This window comes from Schistocerca americana, chromosome 1, assembly GCF_021461395.2.
Source record: "Schistocerca americana isolate TAMUIC-IGC-003095 chromosome 1, iqSchAmer2.1, whole genome shotgun sequence".
In the NCBI taxonomy this organism is placed as follows: domain Eukaryota; kingdom Metazoa; phylum Arthropoda; class Insecta; order Orthoptera; family Acrididae; genus Schistocerca; species Schistocerca americana.
This window is the reverse complement of record NC_060119.1, coordinates 1179738331-1179764139: the sequence shown is the minus strand read 5'-3', so window position 1 is coordinate 1179764139 and position 25809 is coordinate 1179738331.

Sequence of the window (25809 nt, the reverse complement as noted above, 5' to 3'; positions counted from 1 at the left end):
ACATGTCGTGGAGATCAATAAATAGTGACTGGTAACAGTAAACTTGTTGTTTCATTCGATGTCAATAACAATCACGGTAAAACCTAACCTAAAATGTTCGCATTTATCGTTATGTTACTGACATGAATATGATGCACTTTGCTTTCTCTCATTAAGGTAAGATGTAAAACTATGAACCTAATATGCCTACTATTCCATAATATTTGAATGGTTATCCTGCACTGTGGGAGAGTGATAAAAAATTTTCAGTCGACTATATTCTATGTTACTGGGTACGCTTTATAGTCTTTCATGCAGTACTTGACAAACTGTGTTTCAGATTTTGTTTAACTTGTTGCAGTGATAATCGTGGAAAGGGATAATATCTATTCATGGACAGAAGTAGGCCACGTCCTCCTGTGGAAAGATCCCAATACGGAGAATTTACGCCCATCTCAACTGAAATGTTCATTCGTACTGGCGATGCTATAGCCATTGTGTGACATATAAAGCGGCTCTACTTTGTTTCTGTTTTTATTTCAATTTCTGTGGAATTATATGAGTCAAAACTACTACGTCAACTCAGTACACAATTTATATAATTCGGCGAAAAACAACTGAAGTTTAGAAAGCAAAAAGTTATTATGAAACATGAAAACAATATCTTTATGAAAGACAATACAAAGAAATAATGTATCGCAGCCAAAGAGTCTAAACTCCTACTAAAATTCCTGCTCAGAATAAAAGGAAGAATTTCAATTTGAATTTGAAAATTGGACCATAATCGCTCCAATTTTTCAGTTCTGCGGGTAACTTATTAAAAATTGAATCTGCAGGGCAGTGCACACCTTTCTGTATAATAGTTTTGTGTAACTCTGGTTTATCTAAGAGGAACTCTCGTTTTTATCTGCATACGATTAAAGTAAATGTTACCAGTTGACAGCTAAGAGGGAAATGCGATAAACATTAAGCCAGAAACGGTGAGCCTCTCAGTAATACCATGATCGAATTGCTGCTGCAGGGCTACATTTGCCCTGAATCCATCACGGAAGAACCAGGAGCTATATGCACACATGTTAAAGAACTATCATACAACTATTGTGATTCAGGGATAGATATAGTCGAAGGTTCTGCTTCACGTAGCAGTAATGCATAGTGCTGTTCACATCAGCAAAACCAAGTAAGTTTTAACAACACACGACAGCTGGAGTAACGCAAATTGAAAGCAATTGTCAGAGTACTCGTCTGATAAACTTTGAATTTTGTTAATAACAGCTAACCAGCTGAGTGATTTCAACAGCTGTGCTACATCCTTTGGATAACTTCGCACCACGAGCTATACAAAGGTATAAAGTCATCATCCTAACGAATATCATATGCAAAGGAAAATGACATTTTGTCGGCTACGACCGAGCGAGGTGGCGCAGTGGTTAGCACACTGGACTCGCATTCGGGAGGACAACGGTTCAAACCCGCGTCCGGCCATCCTGATTTAAGTTTTCCGTGATTTCCCTAAATCGCTCCAGGCAAATGCTGGGATGGCTCCCCTGAAAGGGCACGGCCGACTACCTTTCCCGTCCTTCCCCAATCCGATGAGACCGATAACCTCGCTGTTTGGTGTTTTCTCTCAAACAACCCAATCCAAACTCTTGTCGGCTACACGTTGTAGACATGGACTAAGGAAAAGACAGCTGAAATAATGAATTTATACTGAGCTTAAAATAAAATTCAAATAAATGTTGAAAATAAAGTGGGTTTTCGAGAACACACTACTGGCCATTAAATTGCTACACCAAGAAGAAATGCAGATGATATATTGGACAAAGATACTACACTAGAACTGACATGTGATTACATTTTCACGCAATTTGGGTGCATAGATCCTGAGAAATCAGTACCCAGAACAACCACTTCTGGCCGTAATAACGGCCTTGATGCGCCTGGGCATTGAGTCAAACAGACCTTGGGCGGCGTGTACAGGTACAGCTACCCATGCACCTTCAACACGATACCGCAGTTCATCAAGAGTAGTGACTGGCGTATTGTGACGAGCCAGTTGCTCGGCCACCATTGACCAGACGTTTTCAATTGGTGCGAGCTCTGGAGAATGTGCTGGTCAGGGCAACAGTCGAACATTTTCTGTATCCAGAAAGGCCCCTACAGGACCTGCAATATGCGGTCCTGCATTATCCTGGTGAAATGTAGGATTTCGCAGAGAGCGAATAAAGGGTAGAGCCACGGGTCGTAACACATCTGAAATGTAACGTCCACTGTTCAAAGTGCCGTCAATGCGAACAAGAGGTGACCGAGACATGTAACCAATGGCACCCCATACCATGACGGCGGGTGTTACGCCAGTATAGCGATGACGAATACACGCTTCGAATGTGCGTTCACCGCGATGTCGCCAAACACGGATGCGACCATCATGATGCTGTAAATAGAACCTGGATTCATCCGAAAAAATAACGTTTTGCCAGGTTCGTCGTTGAGCTGCTGCAAACGTCGTCGAACTTTTCGTGCAGATGGTTGTTGTCTTGCAAACGTCCCCATCTGTTGACTCAGGGATCGAGACGTGGCTGCACGACCCGTTACAGCCATGCGGATAAGATGCCTGTCATCTCGACTGCTAGAGATACGAGGCCGTTGGGATCCAGCACGGTGTTCCGTATTACCCACCTGAACCCACCGATTCCATATTCTGCTAACAGTCATTGGATCTCGACCAACGCGAGCAGCAATGTCACGATATGATAAACCGCAATCGCGATAGGCTACGATCCGACCTTCATCAAAGTTGGAGACGTGATGGTACGCATTTCTCCTCCTTACACGAGGCATCACAACAACGTTTCACCAGGCAACGCCGGTCAACTGCTGTTTGTGTTTGAGAAATCGGTTGGAAACTTTCTTCGTGTCAGCACGTTGTAGGTGTCGCCACGGGCGTCAACCTTGTGTGAATGCTCTGAAAAGCTAATCATTTGCATATCACAGCATCTTCTTCCTTTCGCGTCTGTAGCACATCATCTTCGTGGTGTAGCAATTTTAATGTCCAGTAGTGTATTTAACCAGTTCTGCTTGAAGATGGAACAAGGCTAATGAGACATATCTACATGTCTGTATTTGACCCAGTCTGACATAACCAGAAAGCTTATATGCACTGCTTGCGAAACCTAGCTTATGGAGAATAAACTACGTTATAACTCCACAAGAAATTCATCTCGAAGTTTATCATGAGTTGGCGACAACATCACAGTTGAACCACCTTTGAACATGAAAACGTAGCTCTAGATTCCTGAAAACTGTTGTCTCCAAGATTCGTACGCTATAAATAAGTAGCTCCGTTCTGGCCACGGGCGGGCCAGACAGGTCCTACCGAAAGCTGATGGAAGGCACTTAGTCTCGCGAAGTGACTGCATTGACAGAATTGGGGCTTATTCGAAGGTGTCCACAGAGGGACAATCAGCAGCTGAAGTTCCGTCTTTCTTTTCTCTATAAATAAGACAACAATCTTCTGTGAGTTTTGCGTGCGTATAAAGGGATGGACTGACAGCTAGATAGGTAGACTAAATTTACATTTACATCTGCATGCATACTTCACAAACCATTGTGAGGTGCGTGGTGGAAGGTACCCTGCACCACTACCAGTCATTTCTTCTCCTATTCCACTCGCAAATAAAATGGAGGATGAAAGAAAAAGACTATCTACACTCCTGGAAATGGAAAAAAGAACACATTGACACCGGTGTGTCCGACCCACCATACTTGCTCCGGACACTGCGAGAGGGCTGTACAAGCAATGATCACACGCACGGCACAGCGGACACACCAGGAACCGCGGTGTTGGCCGTCGAATGGCGCTAGCTGCGCAGCATTTGTGCACCGCCGCCGTCAGTGTCAGCCAGTTTGCCGTGGCATACGGAGCTCCATCGCAGTCTTTAACACTGGTAGCATGCCGCGACAGCGTGGACGTGAACCGTATGTGCAGTTGACGGACTTTGAGCGAGGGCGTATAGTGGGCATGCGGGAGGCCGGGTGGACGTACCGCCGAATTGCTCAACACGTGGGGCGTGAGGCCTCCACAGTACATCGATGTTGTCGCCAGTGGTCGGCGGAAGGTGCACGTGCCCGTCGACCTGGGACCGGACCGCAGCGACGCACGGATGCACGCCAAGACCGTAGGATCCTACGCAGTGCCGTAGGGGACCGCACCGCCACTTCCCAGCAAATTAGGGACACTGTTGCTCCTGGGGTATCGGCGAGGACCATTCGCAACCGTCTTCATGAAGCTGGGCTACGGTCCCGCACACCGTTAGGCCGTCTTCCGCTCACGCCCCAACATCGTGCAGCCCGCCTCCAGTGGTGTCGCGACAGGCGTGAATGGAGGGACGAATGGAGACGTGTCGTCTTCAGCGATGAGAGTCGCTTCTGCCTTGGTCCCAATGATGGTCGTATGCGTGTTTGGCGCCGTGCAGGTGAGCGCCACAATCAGGACTGCATACGACCGAGGCACACAGGGCCAACACCCGGCATCATGGTGTGGGGAGCGATCTCCTACACTGGCCGTACACCACTGGTGATCGTCGAGGGGACACTGAATAGTGCACGGTACATCCAAACCGTCATCGAACCCATCGTTCTACCATTCCTAGACCGGCAAGGGAACTTGCTGTTCCAACAGGACAATGCACGTCCGCATGTATCCCGTGCCACCCAACGTGCTCTAGAAGGTGTAAGTCAACTACCCTGGCCAGCAAGATCTCCGGATCTGTCCCCCATTGAGCATGTTTGGGACTGGATGAAGCGTCGTCTCACGCGGTCTGCACGTCCAGCACGAACGCTGGTCCAACTGAGGCGCCAGGTGGAAATGGCATGGCAAGCCGTTCCACAGGACTACATCCAGCATCTCTACGATCGTCTCCATGGGAGAATAGCAGCCTGCATTGCTGCGAAAGGTGGATATACACTGTACTAGTGCCGACATTGTGTATGCTCTGTTGCCTGTGTCTATGTGCCTGTGGTTCTGTCAGTGTGATCATGTGATGTATCTGACCCCAGGAACGTGTCAATAAAGTTTCCCCTTCCTGGGACAATGAATTCACAGTGTTCTTACTTCAATTTCCAGGAGTGTATATGTCTCCATATGAGCCCTAATTTCCCGTAACTTATCTGTATGGTCGTTACCCGAATTGTATGTTGGCTGCAGTAGAATCCTTCGTCAGTCAGCTTCAAATGTCGGTTCGCTAAACATTCTCAATAGTGTTCATTGAAAATAACATCGCCTTCTTTCAAGAGTTTCCCGTTTCAGTTCCCGAAGCAAGTGCCCACTAGGTTGGCGGGAATCCATAGGAATGTTTCTACAGGACCGTATTCTGTGGGAATACAGGACAGCTTTTGCGAGTCTGAAATCACTAACAGCTGTCCAACAGTACAGCCCTGACGTGCGGGCGGAGGTGCGTGATCCGGTAGCGGCGGTGGCGGTGGCAGCTGTGAACATGTGACCCATGGCGGCAGTGGTGATGATGGGGACGGAGGTGTCGTGGGGGCGGCGCAGAGAGTAGAACATCCTACTGACCCCCCCCCCTCCAACCTCCACAGACCGACAGGTCTTACCAGAATTAGTTCGGGAGCAATACACCAGAATTCTAAGCGAATTACTTCCACCAGCATGACAAGGCAACCGCCAGACAGAGCGTAGTTAGCGTGGGACATCTTCAGCTGTCTGACGACGGTTAACACCCATTTTGATACTGAAAGTGATTAGTCTACCTAACCTGTCGGAAGCTTTAGTCAATCAATTTGATATCAAAGACTTGTCGCCGAGAGGGTGGAAGCGAGGACGATAGTGACATGTACACGAGGCGTTTTTCCGCTGCGGCGATTTTTTTTAACGGTATTTCAATCTTCCACCTACACAAGGGAAAATCGCCATCGTAATAAAACCAGCTATACGAGGTGCATTCAAGTTCTGAGGCCTCCGATTTTTTTTCTCCGGACTGGAAAGACATAGAAACATGCGCATTGTTTTAAAATGAGGCCGCGTTCATTGTCAATACGTCCCAGAGATGGCAGCACCATACGGCAGATGGAATTTTACCGCCAGCGGCGAGAATGAGAACTGTTTTAAACACTTAAAATGGCGACGTTTTCCTTACTTGAACAGCGTGCAATCATTCGTTTTCTGAATTTGCGTGGTGTGAAACCAATTGAAATTCATCGACAGTTCAAGGAGACATGTGGTGATGGAGTTATGGATGTGTCGAAAGTGCATTCGTGGGTGCGACAGTTTAATGAAGGCAGAACATTGTGTGACAACAAACCGAAAAAACCTCGGGCTCGCACAAGCCGGTCTGAGGACATGATCGAGAAAGTGGAGAGAATTGTTTTGGGTGATCGCCGAATGACTGTTGAACAGATCGCCTCCAGAGTTGGCATTTCTGTGGTTTCTGTGCACACAATCCTGCATGACGACCTGAAAATCCGAAAAGTGTCATCCAGGTGGGTGCCACGAATGCTGACGGACGACCACACGGCTGCCCGTGTGGCATGTTGCCAAGCAATGTTGACGCGCAACGACAGCATGAATGGGACTTTCTTTTCGTCGGTTGTGACAATGGATGAGACGTGGATGCCATTTTTCAATCCAGAAACAAAGCGCCAGTCAGCTCAGTGGAAGCACACAGATTCACTGCCACCAAAAAAATTTCGGGTAACCGCCAGTGCTGAAAAAATGATGGTGTCCATGTTCTGGGACAGCGAGGGCGTAATCCTTACCCATTGCGTTCCAAAGGGCACTACGGTAACAGGTGCATCCTACGAAAATGTTTTGAAGAACAAATTCCTTCCTGCACTGCAACAAAAACGTCCGGGAAGGGCTGTGCGTGTGCTGTTTCACCAAGACAACGCACCCGCACATCGAGCTAACGTTACGCAACAGTTTCTTCGTGATAACAACTTTGAAGTGATTCCTCATGCTCCCTACTCATGCCAGGTCAGCCTGGCTCCTAGTGACTTTTGGCTTTTTCCAACAATGAAAGACACTCTCCGTGGCCGCACATTCACCAGCCGTGCTGCTATTGCCTCAGCGATTTTCCAGTGGTCAAAACAGACTCCTAAAGAAGCCTTCGCCGCTGCCATGGAATCATGGCGTCAGCATTGTGAAAAATGTGTGCGTCTGCAGGGTGATTACGTCGAGAAGTAACGCCAGTTTCGTCGATTTCGGGTGAGTAGTTAATTAGAAAAAAAAATTGGAGGCCTTAGAACTTGAATGCACCTCGTATTACCGAATTAATAAAGTGGTACCTATTATTAAGTTGATATTTACTTCTCCGCTGTGCCTCAATTTGGCTGCTTTAAGACACTTCGTAGGTGGCGAGGCATTTCACTACTTTAAGAGAGTTCGAAAGTGAGGAGGCATCCTGTGACATAGGTAGAGCATGCTCCATCATGAGACCAAAATGAATTTAATATTCCAGTCCTCTGATGTAGGACGGAACAGTTATTAAGCTGATAAGAACAGTCTTTTTTTTACTGGATGAGATAATATTTACAGGAAATATAGCCGGTGCTATAGTGTTGTACAGTATTCTCACACTAAGAATCAGCAAGTAACGATAATCAGTGATGTGAAAAAACGTGTGTGCTCTGATTTCTTCTGTCTTCGAAAACAATGCATTTAAAAATGAGGCATCTAAGTTTTGCGTGAGCAATTCAAGGTATATGGAAAACAATATCCCCATCTCTGATTGGGTAAAGTTTAAACTGGGAAATCGATGTCAGGGGTGGAATTGTTTAAACTTTAATGTTCGAGATGTATTGCATAAACATAGCTCTAGTACACAACCGTATAGTTTTCAACTTTAACGTCAGAAGTGAGGCGATCTGCCGGGGGGGGGGGGGGGGGGGGAGAGGGGCGGCTGAAATGGCTCTGAGCACATCTGTGGTCTTCAGTCCCCTAGAACTTAGAACTACATAAACCTAACTAACCTAAGGACATCACACACATCCATGCCCGAGGCAGGATTCGAACCTGCGACCGTAGCAGTCGCGCGCTTCCGGACTGAAGCGCCTACAACCGCTCGGTCACCGCGGCCGGCGATCTAGACGGGGGGGGGGGCGAGTTTAATGGTTTAAACTTTAATGGTAGAGGTGTATTGTTTAAACATAACGCTAATGGACTCAGGTGGTTAAATTATTTTAACTGGAATGTGAAATCCAGTTAGAACTCTGTCCAAACCGCGCCTGCCTACCCCGCTGTGCACTAGGAGACAGTGATGCAGATTCACAGCCAGTCGCTGAGGTGGTCACGAGGGCTTCTCCAACCAGTAACTATGGCTTAGCATGTCGCAACCAGGGAGATACAAAGGAAGGCTCTGGGCAGTCGGCTCTTCAGGCACACAAATGCCTTGGTAGATGACGTTGGACTAGAGTAGACGTGAGTCCCCTCTTTTCTCGTCTTGAGAAGACTGTTCAAGTAATATTATGTGCACTACACTAGTAAAAACGACATACGCTGTATTTCCAATTTTCTGTTACCTAGGATGTGAGTTGCAATTCGTAAATAAGTGTGTTTCATTCCCCAGTGCTGTTGCTAAATGACTCCTGTATGTAGGAAGCATGGATTTATAGCAGCACATTCGAGGGTTGAATCCCCTCAGTTCCAAGTCGATGAATTACATTGCCTGGGCTACACTTTTGATGTATCGTGGGTTTGGAAGAGCCTGTTGCTGTAGCTGTCTGTGTGCCGGCCGCTGTCGTCCTTTCGTCAATCTGCACGCCGGCGCTGCTTCCCGCTGCATGCCGCCCAGCTGCCGCCGCAGTCGCCGCCTCCTGGTGTTCGCCAGTAGGAGAGCAACGTATATGCCAGCGCACTACGCATTGTTGCCAAATTTATTCAAGATGGCGGCGATGACGTCATCCAAGATGGTGGCATGTAGACTTGGCGACAGGTCATGACGTCATCCAAGATGGCGGCTTTTGGCGCGAAAATAGGTCAGTTAGGCTACGTCCACTAACCTAAGCCTGCAGAAAAAATGGCGGGAAGTATGAATTTTGGCCGGGAAAATAGGCCAATAGGGCTATGTCCACTAACCTAACCCCCGAGAAAAAATGGCGGGAATTTTGAATTTTGGCGGGAAAATAGGTCAATTATGGTATGTCCACTAACCTAAGCCTCCAGAAGAAAAAATAGCGGGGAGTTTAAATTCCAACAGGACAATGACAGGCTTCTCTTTATTATTATTGTTTATATCATGTTTGTGTCCAATTGGGTTATTTGATATCTGCCCCACCCCCATTATGTGATTAAAGATTGCCAATTGGGCTATGTGCACTAACCTAACCCTCCAGATAAAATTGGCGCCAAATTCAAATTCCAACAAGATAATGCTTGCAAAACCGTACTTGTCTTTATTATTATTCATTATTATTGATTGTCATTTATTAACATTCATTATCATTTAGTATCATTTATTATTATTATTTATTATTATTATTATTATTATTATTATTATTTATTATTGGCCTACATCTGCTGGAAAATTCGCTCCAAATTCGAATTCCAGCATGATAATGGCTGGAAAACCGTACTTGTCTTTATTATTATTGATTATTATTCATTATCATTCATCATTTATTATTATTTACTATTATTATTATTGTTGGCCTACCTCCACTAGAAAATTGCGTCAAATTCAAATTCCAACACGAAAATGTCGTGAAAACTGTACTTCTATTTATTATTATCATTTATTACTTATTCCAGATGTCTTATTTCGGTGGGAAGAAAGCCATTTGCGTTACATCCATAACAAAAAAATCTGTCACAAGTTCAAATTCCAACACCATAATCTATCACACATACAAACTTTCGCTGTCACTTATCTTTTTTCACTGGTAACGTATCAAAATTGCGTCAAATAATAAAGTGCACTTATAGTAACCTAAATCACGTCCTTTGTTTTTGCAGGGGTAAAGAGACTGAAGTCTTTATTTCAAGCAGTACGGTCATCACTTGTTCTCCGACACAATCAGCACACATCTTTGATATCGCAGTGCAGTCACCATGACGTCTCTCCTCCATTTGGCTATTTGGACATAAATGTTTTACATTATTTACGAGTGGTTCGCATGTCTGTAGGCTGTGCCATGAGCTATTTTTAACTGTTTACAATTAGCAAGGGTGTGTCTAGAGCATTATAAATGAGTTATGTAGGAGTGGTTTCCAAGTCTGTATGGTGTGGGACATGTCAGTGCGTGTGTTCTGTGATACATATACTCCATCCCTAAATAAAGTAAATTCGTTCCTCCATCCATGGGCCTAGTGCAGGGTGAGTCCTTTTACCCGAAACGCGTAGGAAGAGGTTGAGCCCTGATGGCTTACTTTAGTGGTGATGAGCTTCATTTGCAACCATTTTCTGAGGTTGGTGGCGGAAGCGCAAGTGAGCTTCGTTTACTGGCAGAATTCGAACTTGGCGCTGGTTCCTGGGAGGAAGTGGTGGTCGGGTGGCTGAGGTTAGTACAAGTGCCCTTTCTTTCCAACTATTTTCTTAGGTTGGTAGAGAAAGCGGAAGTGACCTTTCTTTACTGCCAGAGTTCAAACTCGGCGCTGGTTCCTAGGAAGAGGTGGCGGTCTGGTTCTCGAAAAGTAGTTGAAATTAGCTAGTTGAACACCTTTGCATACGTTGTAAGAGGTCCATGATTAAGAAATTTGTTGCTAGCGCACTCGAGCAGATGTAATTTCGATGTATTGCTCACGCGTTGCCTGCGATATGTAAGGTATAAGAGAATCTCAGACCAGAGAGCAGTGTTGAGTGCAGTAGGAACTGTGTAGCAGCAGCAGTAAGTAGTTAGTAACTAGCAGTAGTGTGTGTGGAGTTGGCTGGGCCGGTCGTGTGAAGCGATGGCGGTGCCTGAGCGGTATAATATAAGGTAAAAGCAGCCTCGCACATATGTAGTATTGTTATATCAAGTCCCATGTAAATGTGTCTAAAGAATATCTTAATAATAATCTCTCTTATAAAAAAGTAACTTTTGACAATCAATCATCACAATTTAAAGAATTTACTAATTTCTCAAATCCATGGTCATCCCGATTATTGTAAAGAAAAATCAGTTGTTTCCTTTTGTACATGACAAATCTATCAGCCAGCATTGCACTGGGCTGTGCCAGAAAAATTTCTTGTAGGAGCAGATATATACGCGTTATGCGGCGACCTTATTGAGGTAAGAATTTTCTATGTATTCAGAATGATCTTTCAAGGCCATGGCACAGCACTGCTGGCGTCCAAAATATACCATTTCAAATTCACAGTCAATTATTGAAAGGTTATAAGTGAGCCATAATTTTATTGAGAGATTAGTCACATTGTATTATTGATAGGTTTCAGAACTTATCTGTTGGGCAGTTACACGGAATGTGAATTATAGAATTATATTTTTTACTGTTGGGAGGTTATTAAATAAATATCTTTGGGAGGTTACAACATATATGAATTTGTAAATAGAATTATTTAATATGATTAAAATTGAAATGGAATTAAGTACTTAGGTAGTTGATAGGATAGATGAGCAATGTGGGAGTTAGCATATTTACAGAAGACTATGTCCGTCGTGTGTATGGAGGGGGCGATCGAGGGTGTGTGACATAAGCGGGGCGGCGGCGCGGCGATAGAGAGTCATTTAGCGAGCGTTCTCGCGGTGACCAAACGTGCTGTTATACAGTCACGGCGGATTCCACCGTCGATCAAACTTTGGCGCCAAAAGTGTAGCACGGCGTTCTGGGTCGCACAAAGACACGTGGTGGATGGTGAACGGTCGGCATCGACAGGTTTGAACGCGCCCAGGAAAACAACTTTCGCGCCAAAAGTGTGGAAGGGCGTTCTTTGTGAAATGGCCGACCATTGTGTGATTCAGCTCCGAGGCAAACAACTTTGGCTGGAAACGTGCGGGGGCGACGAATACACGTGGTGAATGGACAAGGGACTGCTGTGACGTCATACTCGGCAAGTTCCAGTGTGTCCAGAAAAAACATGTTTACAACATGGGAGCGATCGCTGGGCCCACGGCTAGCGCTGGCCGCCCCCAGCGCACCGTCCGCTGGAGCGCACCGCCAGTCCAGCGCGAGCGGCTTCCTCACGTGACAGTTGTCAGCAGTGGGTCCGCGCACTGGCCGGCAGGGCCAGGGGGTGGTGGCGATTTGAACTTATTCAGTTGGTGCGCGGACGTCGTGGCGACTGCACTGCGATATCAAAGATGTGTACTGATTGTGTTGGAAACAAGTGATGACCGTACTGCTTGAAATAAAGACTTCAGTCTCTTTACCCCTGCAAAACCAAAGGACGTGACTTAGGTTAGTATAAGTGCACTTTATTATTTGACGCGGTTTTGACACGTTACCAGTGAAAAAAGATAAGTGACAGTAATAAATGATAATAATAAATAGAAGTACAGTTTTCACGACATCATCGTGTTGGAATTTGAATTTGGCGCAATTTTCTAGTGGAGGTAGGCCAATAATAATAATAATAGTAAATAATAATAAATGATGAATGATAATGAATAATAATCAATAATAATAAAGACAAGTACGGTTTTCCAGCCATTATCTTGCTGGAATTTGAATTTGGAGCGAATTTTCTAGTGGAGGTAGGCCAATAATAATAAGTAAAAATAATAATAATAATAAATGATACTAAATGATAATGAATGCTAATGAATGTTAATAAATGATACTCAATAATAATGAATAATAATAAAGACAAGTACGGTTTTGCAAGCATTATCTTGTTGGAATTTGAATTTGGCGCCAATTTTATCTGGAGGGTTAGGTTAGTGGACATAGCCCAATTGGCCATCTTTAATCACGTAATGGGGGTGGGGCAGATATCAAATAACCCAACTGGACACATACTTGATATAATCAATAATAATAATAATAAAGAGAAGCCCGTCATTATCCTGTTGGAATTTAAACTCCCCACCATTTTTTCTTCTGGAGGCTTAGGTTAGTGGACATACCATAATTGACCTATTTTCCCGCCAAAATTCAAAATTCGTGCGATTTTTTCTCCAGGGTTAGGTTAGTGGAAGTAGCTCAATTTCCTATTTTCCCGCCAAAATTCACACTTCCCGACATTTTTTCTGCAGGCTTTGGTTAGTGGATGTAGCCCAATTGACCTATTTTCTCGCCAAAAGCCGCCATCTTGGATGGCGTCATGCACTGTTGCCAAGTCTACATGCCGCCATCTTGCACGACGTCATCGCCGCCATCTTCAATAAATTTGGCAACAATGCAGAGTGCGCTGGCACATACATTGCTCTATTACTTTTGCCACCTCCCTTTTTTCGTCGCCGCCCGGTTGCCACCGTAGCCGCCTCCCGGTGTTCGCCGCCATCGGCCCACGTTTTAGTTCCTTTCGCACTTTGGCCACTCCTGTCACCACTGGATGCCGCCTTTAATCATGGATGCCCTCACTACCACCATCATCTATCCCTCCCCTTCACCTGCCCCCACTGTAGCTCTGTGTAGTGCTTCCTCTGGCCTTAACCAGTCTCCACCTCCCCTACTCACAGTCTCCTCCCTCTCTATCTCCTCCTCATCCCTGTATCCCCACCTCGATACTATTCGTTTCCCTTCTCCTACCCTCCCACCTGCTGCTGCCACCCACCAGGACGACTTTTCCCCCTCCCCATCCGCCCACTACAACTATTCCTGCTTCCTCCACCTGAGTAACCACCGCTGTACCACAGTCGCCACCACGGACCACTCCACCCCCTTACCCAGTGCCACCGACTCACAAGGGGATGTCTGCCTCCCACCATCTCACCATCCATCCACTCCCTCATCCCTCCTCCCAGGCCACACCCGCCAAAAAACCTCTCAAGCCCCAAGTGACGACCTCACCTACACCCCCTCCACCAAAAAACCACCACCCACCCCACTTATCTCTGATGTCGCCATGGATACCACCCCTCCTCCTGCCTCCCACGCCCTCACCCTGTATACTTTCGTCCTTGTCAACCTTGATCCGAAATTCCTAGGTGGCCACACCCTCACCCATGAAATCCAGAAATACATCCCCAGTGCAACCATTACCCAACTTATCCCTCGCAGAGACTGTTCTCATCAAGTCCTCCTCTCCCTCTTTCCATACTGATCTCTTCCAGCACCTTCCCCACATCACCTTTGGCCCCCATGCGTCCCTGGCCCTTTGCTTCTTTCCTCCTCTCCTTGTCAGCCCCAACCCCCTCATCGTCCACCAACCCTCACCGCCGTGATCACAAAACTGAGCAATGTGGTCATGGAGGTGGAGGTGTTTGCAGAACTGAACGCCCATCCCGCCCTGGAAAGCCTCTCAGCTCGCCGTATTTACAGTTCCTCTCGTTCACCTGCTCACACAGGGAGCCATGATTTTCAATCACCACCAACCCATTGACCTGTCTTGTTCTCCTCCTCAATCCTACCACTGCCAGCACTGTCTCCTGTACAATGACCACCTCACCCAAAACTATAAGAATCCCCCATCTGCCCCCATTGTAAAGCCTCCCACTTACTTAAACAGTGTCCTAACCTCATCTCTCCTCATTCCTGCAACATCTGCGCCGAACCCCACCCCACCCACTCCTCCAAATGCAAAGTGAGCTCACTGTCCCCGTTCGCCCCATCGACCCACCCATCCACCCCAAAAATTCCCTTCACCTTCCCCCTACAGCAGAAGATATCATCTGGACCCTAGTCATTGTTCTGCAGAACATCCACCCCTTCCAGCACCCCCACACCCTCCAGCAGATTTCCCTCGTACCAGCTCTGTTTACCATTTAAATACCTATGCCACATACTCCCACAACCAGGCTCACTTTACCTTCACCTGCCTAGACACCCTCACTTAAGCTCCTCTCTCCTCGCCTCACTTCCTTCCCCCCTCCTATCTCCTGGTGCATCACCAGTATCATCTCCTCTACCTGAACATTCTCTCCCTCCCTGCCAACAAATACCTCTTCATGCATACCCTATCCCAGCACCAAGTTGACTCCTTCATCCTTAATGAAACCTTCCTCCAACCTCACCATGTTGTCTGCACCTCTCCCTATCTCCTTCACTGCTCCAACAATTCTTTCCCCTTGCCCGAGGTGGGGTTGCTATTGGCCACCTCAAGCATCTCCCTGTCTGGCCACAACCCCTCCTCAATGACCCAACTGAACACCTTCTCCTCAGCATCTTTTTTCCCTCCCTCACCATCACCTGTGCCACTATCTACATCCATCCCACAGCTCCTCTCCCCTATGACTTCATTTCCCATGTTGGCCATACTTTCTCCACTTACGTGATTGCCACCGACCTCAACATTCACAGCTGTGACCCTGCCACCCTTCGGCAGTGGTAACTCCACCCCCAATGTTATCCTCGCTCCCCCCAACCTCCTTGGTCATATCGCCATGGATGTCCTCGAACCTGTTGGCAGTGACCACCTCCCTGACCTTCTCACCATCTCCTCTGCTCTTGGCCGCCCTGCAGTGCCTGCCCAGCTGCCCCTCCAAAGTCTGTCCATGACTACCATAATGCTGACTGGGATGTCTACCGGGAATCGACTGCCTCACAGATTGAAAGCCACCCACTCACCTTTCACCATCTGGCTGTCATCACCCATTCTTCAGAAGACCATCACTGATGTTGTGGAGGTCCATGTCCCTACCAAACTCATTCACCTTCACCACCCAACACTTCATCTGTAAGCCATCCTTCTTCTTCTTGAATCCCACAGGCTCTACCACTCCTTCCTCCATGTCTGTGTCTGAGATACACTCATCCACCACCAGCAATTACAGTGACACATCCGGAAACTCCTTACAGGAAAGAAACGCCAGGACTGGGGCCAGACATGCACACACCTCAACTGCACCCTCCCTGTCAACTCCTCCAAGTACTTGTCAGCCTTCCACCGCCTTACTGGTAGCAATCCTACCCTGCATTACCCTGTCCTCCACAACGATCACCGAGCGGGGTGGCGCAGTGGTTAGACACTGGACTCGCATTCGGGAGGACGACGGTTCAATCCCGCGTCCGGCCATCCTGATTTAGGTTTTCCGTGATTTCCCTAAATCGCTCCAGGCAAATGCCGGGATGGTTCCTCTGAAAGGGCACGGCCGACTTCCTTCCCCATCCTTCCCTAATCCGATGAGACCGATGACCACGCTGTCTGGTCTCCTTCCCCAAAACCAACCATCCACAACGATCGCCCCTTCCCTGACAACCTCAGTAAGGCTAATCATTTTGCTTCCCACCTCTCTGAGGTTTTCTCCATTCCTGACGATCCCCATTTCGATTACTCTCCCTTTCCCACCATCCTTCACTGCACTGATACCTCTGTCCCACTGCTTGCCTCTAGCTTCCAGTACTTGGATCAGTTACCCCCTTCAGACATTAACACTCCCATCACCGCAACATGACATCACTCTTGTCCTTCATTCCAAACGCAACACTGCCCCTGGCCATGATGGTGTCACCAATCGCCACCTCAAGGAATCCCCCCCTGTCCTTCCTGGCTGTCCTTGCTACCCTGTACAATGTCCTCCTCTCCACTGTCTTTTACCCCGACCTGTAGAAGACTACCTGTGTCCTGCTGTCCCTAAACCCAACAAACCACCCTCAGATATCTTTTCCTATCGCCCCATCTGCCTCACCTCCATGTTCAGTAAGGTCTTCAAGACCATCCTCTCCTGCCACATTCACCGCCACCTTTACCAGCACCACCTCCTTCCCCTTACCCAGTGTGGCTTCTGACCTTTCTTCTCAGCTTACGACCAGCTGCTTAGCCTTACCAATCTTCTTTCTCTCCAGCTTAACTCTCATTTCTCAGCTATATTTGTTTCCCTTGACCTCTAGAACGCCTACGACCATGTCTGGCATCCTCCAGACCTATGGTCTCGCTATCAGTTTTGTACATCTCGTTGCTTCCTTCCTCTCCCATCATCCCTCGTACGTCACTATCCACAATTCCAACTCCCATACCTTCTATCCCTGTTCTGGTGTGCCCCAAGGCTCCATCCTTTCCCCTCTCCTGTATCTCCTGTACACTGCTGATAAGCCCAACCTTCCCCCACCTGTTAATCTCCTCCAATTTGCTGATGACGCCACCTTCCTAGCAGTTGTGGGTGGGTGCCAGGAGGTGCCGTATTAAAACTCGGCCGAGCTTCTCAAATGATTTATTCATTTCCACTACAGTGCTTCATTGACCTCAGTAAGCTTCACAGGCCCCGCAATGCTCAGTGTCACAGGCCCCGAAGTGCTGAGGCCACTGCCCCAGCGACCTGTGCAATGCGACACTGTGTCGTGCCTGTAGAGTTACAATTATGTCAGGATGGCTCTGCAAGCAGCCGACTCAGCGGCCACTGTCCCCATTGACTCCATGCTGCTCCACCGCGAGCCGTAGCCCAGCCCCGCTACTGCTTCCTCCTCGGCTGGCGTAGCTGGGAATGCGTCAGGGCCTGTGATACGGGCCGAGGTCAACAAAGCACTGTAGTCGAAACGTATAAATCATTTGAAAAGCTCAGCTGTGTTTTAATACGGCACCTCCTGTTGCCCATCTGCTGCCGTGTGTCGCCGGTAGTGTGACACGCCCTGCCGTCCAGGAGAGCTGCCACACTTGAATGAATTTCGTTAGAAAACAAGACCTGTTTATACTCGGCTCCTCGTCTCTGGTTCACTAATACATCGCTCTGAGTCACGTACGCCCCACTACCCGGATGCGCCAGTGGGCCCCTTCTTCCTATAACTTGCGATATGCAAACCGCTGCGTTTACGCTTTTCAGCAGTTCAATGGCCCCTGTGGCCTCCATTCCACTTTGCAACCACTGGTCAGCGTAACTTACTGCAATCCTAGCTGTAACTTGTGCACTCCGAAATATTGCACCAAATCTAACTTCCCTAACTTAAACTGTAGTGCCGCTACATAGCCTTTATACTACGCTTCAACACTTCCAACATAACGTCCAAACCCACCTTGACCAGTTCACCACTTGATGCAACCAATGGTTACTTCATATCAACCCCTCCAAGACCCAGGCGATCATCATGGGCTGCACCACCCACTCCTTCCATCTCCATGATTTCTACCTAACCTCTTATGGCCATCCTATTCACCTTACTCCTACCCTCAAATACCTTGGCCTCATCCTCCCCCGCCACCTCGCCAGGAACTCGTCTCCTTACAATCCAACACAAACCTCACAACAGATTCCAACTCCTGAAATTCCTGTTCTATAACATACTCCAAATCCTCGAGCGCCATGCACTCCACTTCTCCTTCCGTATCCACCTTACATCCCCCATGTTCATCCTCTATGTCCCCTACCTTCTCCTTTTCCTTCAACACATCTGGACCCTGTATATTGCCCACCGACTTGATCTCCTCCACCCCCTTGTGACCCTCTTCCTCTCCACCCCCAGCCTGTTGCTGTGCCTCTATCGTTGTGTCACGCCCTCTCTCTATCTCCACAACCTCCAACTCCTTTCCCAATGCAACGTCCAGCACCTTCCCCTGCCGGATGATGAACTTCGCCCCGATTCCTATACTTCCTACCAACTCTAACCCCGCCTTCCTCCTGCCTCCTCCTCAGGGCTCCCTCTCCTCTCCCTCCCTTCTCCTGAGTGGCTTTCCCTCTCCTACACCCCCTCCCTCTCCCATGCTCCCCTTCAGTGTCTCTGCACTCCCTCCTGCCTTGTATTCCCTCTTCATCTCCTGCCCTGCCTGTCTCCTGGCTCTTGGAGCACCTCCAGTCCACCTTTTTTACCTCTTCCTCTCACCCCCCCCCGCCTCCTCCCCCCCCCCCCCCACACCTACCTCTCTCGTTTTCCCTCCTTTCCAGCCTCCAGTCCCTCAGAAGGTCCCTACCAGCAGTTTTTTATTCTACATGAGTGTTCTGTCATTTCCAGCGGTTTTTTTAAGTGTCATGCTCTGTGTAATTTTTATCCAGTGGCCGGCTTTTAACTTGTGTTTGCCTCCAGCGTTTTTTTTTTAAGTGCACTTTGATTTACCGGCTGTGTTCTTTTAACTTTATGTCGACTTTTTAACTGTCCCCCAGTGCATGTCCCCATCTTAGTGTATATTTTAACTGCCATCATCTCCATTTACTGTGTTTTTTTATGTTCCCCTTTTCTCCCCTCTTTTTATGTAATCACCCTTCTGTATTTTTGTAAACCCAATTGGCTGAAGAGTGGTGGAGTGTGCCGCTGCCAGCCTCCCCTGCCCATATGGGACAGGCGAATGAAATTACAATAAACAAAAAAAAATTATAATAGCACTGCGAGAGTAGGTTGCAGTCTTAGTATTATTACTCTTCCTTATGTCCCTGCCAGCAGCTCTTCATTTGCAGATCAGCAGGAGGCTACGTCTTTGTGCTTCAGTTATAGCTTGCTGTCCTGCACTTGTTTATAAATATCTTTTCTGCTACCAGTAACGATCTTCTTTCATTCACAGACCACATTAAAGCCTACATACACAACATCAGTAATAGCTACACACATACATAATACAGGACACCCATCTGGAAAAGTAGAGCAAAACGTTAAAGTACTTCATCGACTAAACAAAAGGGCATAAAACGGATTTGTTAGAGGGTATCGAAATATGTACGCGTTAAAGAAAATATGATGACAAAGTGCTAAACGAAAAACTTGAAAGTGGAACGGCGAATTTCTTCAGATCCTTCAACAATATACTTAAATACACACAGAAATAAGCACCATTGTAAAATAGATGTAAGCAAATTACAGTCCGCCCTCGAAATGCTGCAGCCTCCGTTCATCTCATTCTGCGCAGTCACACAGCTATTTTCAATTCGCTCCTGTAGTCGCACTACACTGAAGAGCCAACAAAACGGGTACACCTGCCTAATGTCGTGTAGAGTCCCCGCGAGCACGCAGAAGCGCCGCAAAACGACGTGGCGTGGACTCGACTAATGTCTGAAGTACTGCTACAGAGAACTGACACTATCAATACTGCATGGCTCTCTATAAACCCGTAAGAGTACAAGGAGGCTGAAATCTCTTCTGAATAGCACGTTGCAAGACATCCCAGATACGCACAATAATGTTCACGTCTGGAGGAGTTTGGCGGCCAGCGGAAGTGTGTAAACTCAACTAATCTCAGAAGAGTGTTCCTGAAGCCATCCTGTAGCAATTCTGGACGTGTGGGGTGTCGCATTCCCCTGCTGGAATTGCAAAGTCCATCGGAATGCACAGTGGGCATGAATGGGTGCAGATGATCAGACAGAATGTTTACGTACGTGTCACCTGTCAGAGTCGTATCAAGACGTATCAGGGGTCCTGTATCACTGCAACTTGGCTCTGAGCACTATGGGACTTAACATCTGTGGTCATCAGTCCTCTAGAACTTAGAATTACTTAAACCTAACTAACCTAAGGACATCCATGCCCGAGGCAGGATTCGAACCTGCGACCGTAGCGGTCACGCAGTTCCAGACTGAAGCACCTAGAACCGCACGGCCACACCGGCCGGCTCACTGCAACTGCGCATGCCCCACAACATTCTAGAGCCTCCACCAGCTTGAACAGTTCTCTGCTGACATACAGTGTCCATGGATTCATATATTGTCTCCATACCTGTACGCGTCCATCTGTTCGATACAATTTGAAACGAGACTCGTCCGATCAAGTAACACGATTCCAGTTATCAACAGTCCAATGTCGGTGTTAACAGGCCCAGGCGAGGCGTAAAGGTTTGTGTCGTGCAGTCATCAAGGGTACACGAGTGGGCCTTCGGCTCCGAAAGCCCATATCGATGATATTTCGTTGAATGATTCGCACGCTGACACATGTTGATGGTCCAGCATTGAAATCTGCAGCAATATGCGGAAGGGTTGCACTTGTGTCACGTTGAACGGTTATCTTCAGTCGTCGTTGGTCTCATTCTTGCAGGATCTTTTTTCCGGTTGCAGCGATGTCGGAGATTTGTTGTTTTACCTGATTCCTGATATTCACGGTACACTCGTGAAATGGTCGTACGGGAAAATCCCCACTTCATCTCTACCTCGGAGATGCTGTCCCATCGCTCGTGCACAAACTATGCACCACGTTCGAACTCCCTTCAAGCTTGATAACCTGCCACTGTAGCAGCAGTAGCCGATCTAATAATTGCGCTAGACACTTGTTGACTTAATATAGGCGTTGCCGATCGCAGCGCCGTATTCTGCCTGTTTACACATCTCCATTTGAACATGCATGCGTATACCAGTTTCTTTGGCGCGTAAGTGTAAACAAATAGACACTGTTACTAATCGATGGAGAACTTTCTGAAATGCTTACGAATCACACTTTGTTTACGTAACAGTGCGTAGCTACGCTTTGAACAGACCAACAGAACCAATTTTCGGACGCAGTCTGTAGAGGAGTATTACCGTCCGTCTGTGTTCATATCTTTCCTCGATCATTTATTAAATGAAATGTGGTAAGACTCACCACAACTCAGCTACAAAAAATCGGGCATCAACAAAAATTGGCGTCGCGGTACTTTAATGATAAAGATGTGGAGCGTGTTTTTCAGAGTGCTGAACTGTAAAAAGACGATCTCCCTCGTTTTGTAGCTTTGAAGGGAGACCTACAAATCTGGCAGCAAATGGACGAAAATACAGAAACGTCTCCAGCAGAGGCCTGTAAAAGAACAACGACGCTGCCAAATATTAGGGCCTTGAGTCAGTTGTTACGCACATTTCCTGTAACAAGCAGCATGGCGGAGAGATCTTTCTCAAACGTACGCCGCCTGAGGACATATATTCTCAGCAGGATGACAGAAGATCGTTTAAATGGACAGCACTGATGCATATCCATCAAGGTATTGCATATAGCGACAAACACTGAGCAAGTGTCGGATATCTTCCGTAGGAAATACAAGAGGGATCTTTCACTACATCATATGTAATAATGACTATAATAAAATCATGACTGCGTTTCAAGCAGATGTTCCTTAGCCGTCAGGGGGACATCAATCAGCATGATTGCCTTCGTTGAAGCTTTGTTTTTTACAAAGATATGAACAGCGGTATGTCTTTTTTAAATGGCACCCTGTATGTTTTATTCAGTGATTCACTTCCTCTCCTAAAGGCCTATTCAAAAGTGTATCACAGCGTACCATTCACTGAAACACAACGTTATTAATTACATAACACAACACTGACGTTGACGCTCCCAGCGCTTAGTGCAGGTAGTCGGGGTAATGGATGTGTTCCATTACCCCAGGTACCTGCACTAAGCACATCCACGTGCTGACGTTGACAGAGGACAAATGTAAACATAAGTAGAATGCACAGCCGTCATTCCGTCAACCATCGTCAGTTCAAGAGTTATGTGAGTAGAATGTACACCAACGAAGACAAGGTAGAAATTCTATTCTTCTATGGGGAAGCGGAACAGTAACTGCAATACTGTTTGGTTCGTGCGGCTGGTCACGGCGAAGGTTCGAGTCCTCCCTCGGGCATGGGTGTGTGTGTTTATCCTTAGGATAATTTAGGTTAAGTAGTTTGTAAGCTTAGGGACTGATGACCTTAGCAGTTAAGTCCCATACTGTTGTGTAGAGTAGGCATACAGTAAAGGCTGTCCTTACAAAGTGCATCGACATAACGTTTCTTTTATTGTTGTTTTTGAAGGTAGGCGAAATGCTACGCAGGCAGCGGAACTGTACAGAGACGATATCCCGACAAGAACCCACCCTCCCAACGAATGTTTTCTCGTTTTGTTGCGACGCTTCAGGAAAGGAGAAGTTTTAACTCGCGACTACACAATCGTCGTAGCACTCGCACAGATTAAGCTGCCGAAGTTACTGTTCTCGTTTCCGTTGCTATGGATCCACATGTGAGCGCACGATAGCTTGAACACGAGATTGGTATTCCTAAAACCAGTGTACATTGTATTCTAACACGCCACCGGTCCCATCCTTACCATGTACACCTACTTCAAGAATTGCATGGGAATGATTACCTGTCAGTGGGCACAGCAGCAAATCCTCGCCAACCCGAACTTCTTCTCCAATGTTCTATTTGCCGATGAATGTTCCTTCTCAAACAGAGGAACATGTATTATTCTTCTAGCGACAACCCACGATGGTTTAGACAGGAGGAACATCAGCGTCAATGGAGAGTTAACGTCTGGTGTGGGATGCTTGGTGCTACAATTATTGGCCCTTATTTCATCAATGGTAGTCTAAACGACACAGCGTATGCCAGCTTCCTCAGACAAATTCTTCCTTCTCTTCTGGATGAAGTGCCTCTAAGCACCAAAATGCTTATGTGGTTTCAACACGATGGATGTGTAGCACATAATGCTTTGCGTGCATGACATGTTCTGAACCGAAGGTATCCTGCCAGATGGATTGGACGAGGAGGAAGATACTTGGCCTGCTAGGTCTAGTGGTTTAAATCCTCTGGACTTTTTTATTTGGGGATGCATTAAAGACGTTGCCTAGCGCGATATTCCAACAACTCCAGAGGACATGCAGGAAAGTGTCGTGCTTGCTTGGAATTCTCTTCAGCAGACAACAATGGAAGCAGTAAATAATGCTTTCATTCAACGAGTGCACCAGCGTATCGGTGTCCAGGGAACCACTTCGAGCACCTTTGAATGCCCTACTCCTGGGCAATGGTACAGGAGAGTCAAAGTCAATTTTATATTATGTTTTAATTGGTTTTCATTTGTTTTCTGACAACTCCAGCAAGTGGATGAGTTTGTGATCCCGTGCTCAAACTCAGTGTTGTGTTATGTAATTAATAACGTTGTGTTTCAGTGAATGGTACAATGCGATACATGTTTGAATAGGTCTTTAGGAGAGAAAATAAATTACCGAATTAAAAAATACAGGGCGCCATTTAAAAAGTCGTACCGTTGTTCATGTGTTTGTAAAAAACAAAGCTACAACGAAGGCAGTCATGTTGATTGATGTCCCCCTGACAGCTAAACAACATTTGCTTGAAGCATTTTGTAATTTGCTTCTGTACAAACAGTTATTTAGGGTGGTCAAGATAAATGGGACACCCTATATATATATATATATATATATATATATATATATATATATATATAGTGTGTTATATTTAAAAATTAAACTTTCAAAGCCTATGAGGACATGCTCATGCTTCTGACCCTTGTGCCACACCCCTACAAAAAATTCTATACCCGCCCCTGGCTGCAGGTTTAGAAAAAAAAATAGTTTCAAAAACTTGTTACAGCTTATGAGGGGGCGCAATATTTTAAATTATCTCAGGCGCTGAAATCCCACGGTACGCCATTGTTCTTATGCCAATCATTTTAGAAATTCCGGAGAAATGTCGTCTGTCCCATAAGCCTTATGTAATCTTAAGTCCTCCAAATCTCTCTGAAATTCTAACACTAATACGGGATCCCCTGTGTCTTCGACTCTCATTTCGTCCAGCAATCACTTCCCGGACAAGTCCTTCCATTCGAACAGGTGTTTCAACCTAAAATTTAAATACAATTTTCGTCAACTACATCTGTACAACTCTATTTCTACAATTAGTGAATTTTGGCGTCAGCCATAATGAAGTGGACGGTTTGAGAACAAGAGAACATGTCATTTAGACATTATGTCCTTCATGGTGTGCCAATGATGTCTATATTCATAGTGACAGGTCATCTTAAGGAGCTCTGGACAGGTTGGAATCTTGAAATGTACCTCCTTTTATTTTTTTCATTGACCATAATCTACAGAATTTCCCCTTTCCAATGATATGTAATACACATATATATTATTGCCTTATTTATGGTTTATTCATTCCTTTAAACAAAACACTGTGTGGATGTGCCCATGTACAACTGACAATTCTTAGACTGAAATTTGAATTTTTGAATCCCCCGCCTCCGAGGGCAGTTATTTAGGAGATGGGCATGCACAAGCTTTCAGAGGAGTTGCGGACGAGAAATCATGTGGAGAAAATGAAATATCACTAAACTGGAGTGCACACTTGATGTACAACAGCGAATGGGCACGAGCGCTGCGATGTCAGAAAACTGCTTTCCGGAGAAAAACAGTGGAAGATGGGAGAGGATTGGATAGTAATACTAGAGTTACAGAAGCTGTCATAGAAATAATTTAAAATTATTATGGCATGGCAGTGAGGCAAAATGTTCGTAACGTACGAGATGTGAGGAAAGCTGTGTGAACAGTTTTGTTTCACCTCCCTTCAGCAGACGATAAACTTGTTCATGGGCTATGCCCTCCACAAAGTGATTCACGGTGCAAATACAACAGAGCACAGCAAAATGGCGAGAAATTTACTCACAAAGTGTTGCCATAGAGGAGGTCTTGAAACAAACTTCCAAAGATTTGTCATCTTGAAGTCTATTGAAGAAATGTCTTCATGGCCGCATCCAGAATACTAACGAGTCCATCAACAACATAATCTGGGCCCGAATTCGAAGACAGCGGTTGTGACAATTTGTGCACTATACTTTTGTGCCTTCGGTGTCTTTGGGATCGCAGCGACAACTTCCAATGAAGAAAATGTTGCAAGGTGTGAAGTCCTGAAAGTCTGCTACAAGCTGTTGGTCGTTTCACAGTGAAACAAATGTTAGATTTAGATAAAGCAAGACTTACGGCATCAGAGACAGGTGTTAGAGACCTTGAAACGAGGGAAAGACAGTGGAGACAGGCAGGAAAAAGGATATTGCAAGATTAGATGGAAGAGGATGCAAACAATCAGTCATATGGAGCTGTGATGCAATGACAACTTTAATGACTGTTTCCCGTAAGCTGTATTTTTTTTTTAAGAACAAAGTATGCTTTTTCTCAGCTTCTACTTGCCATA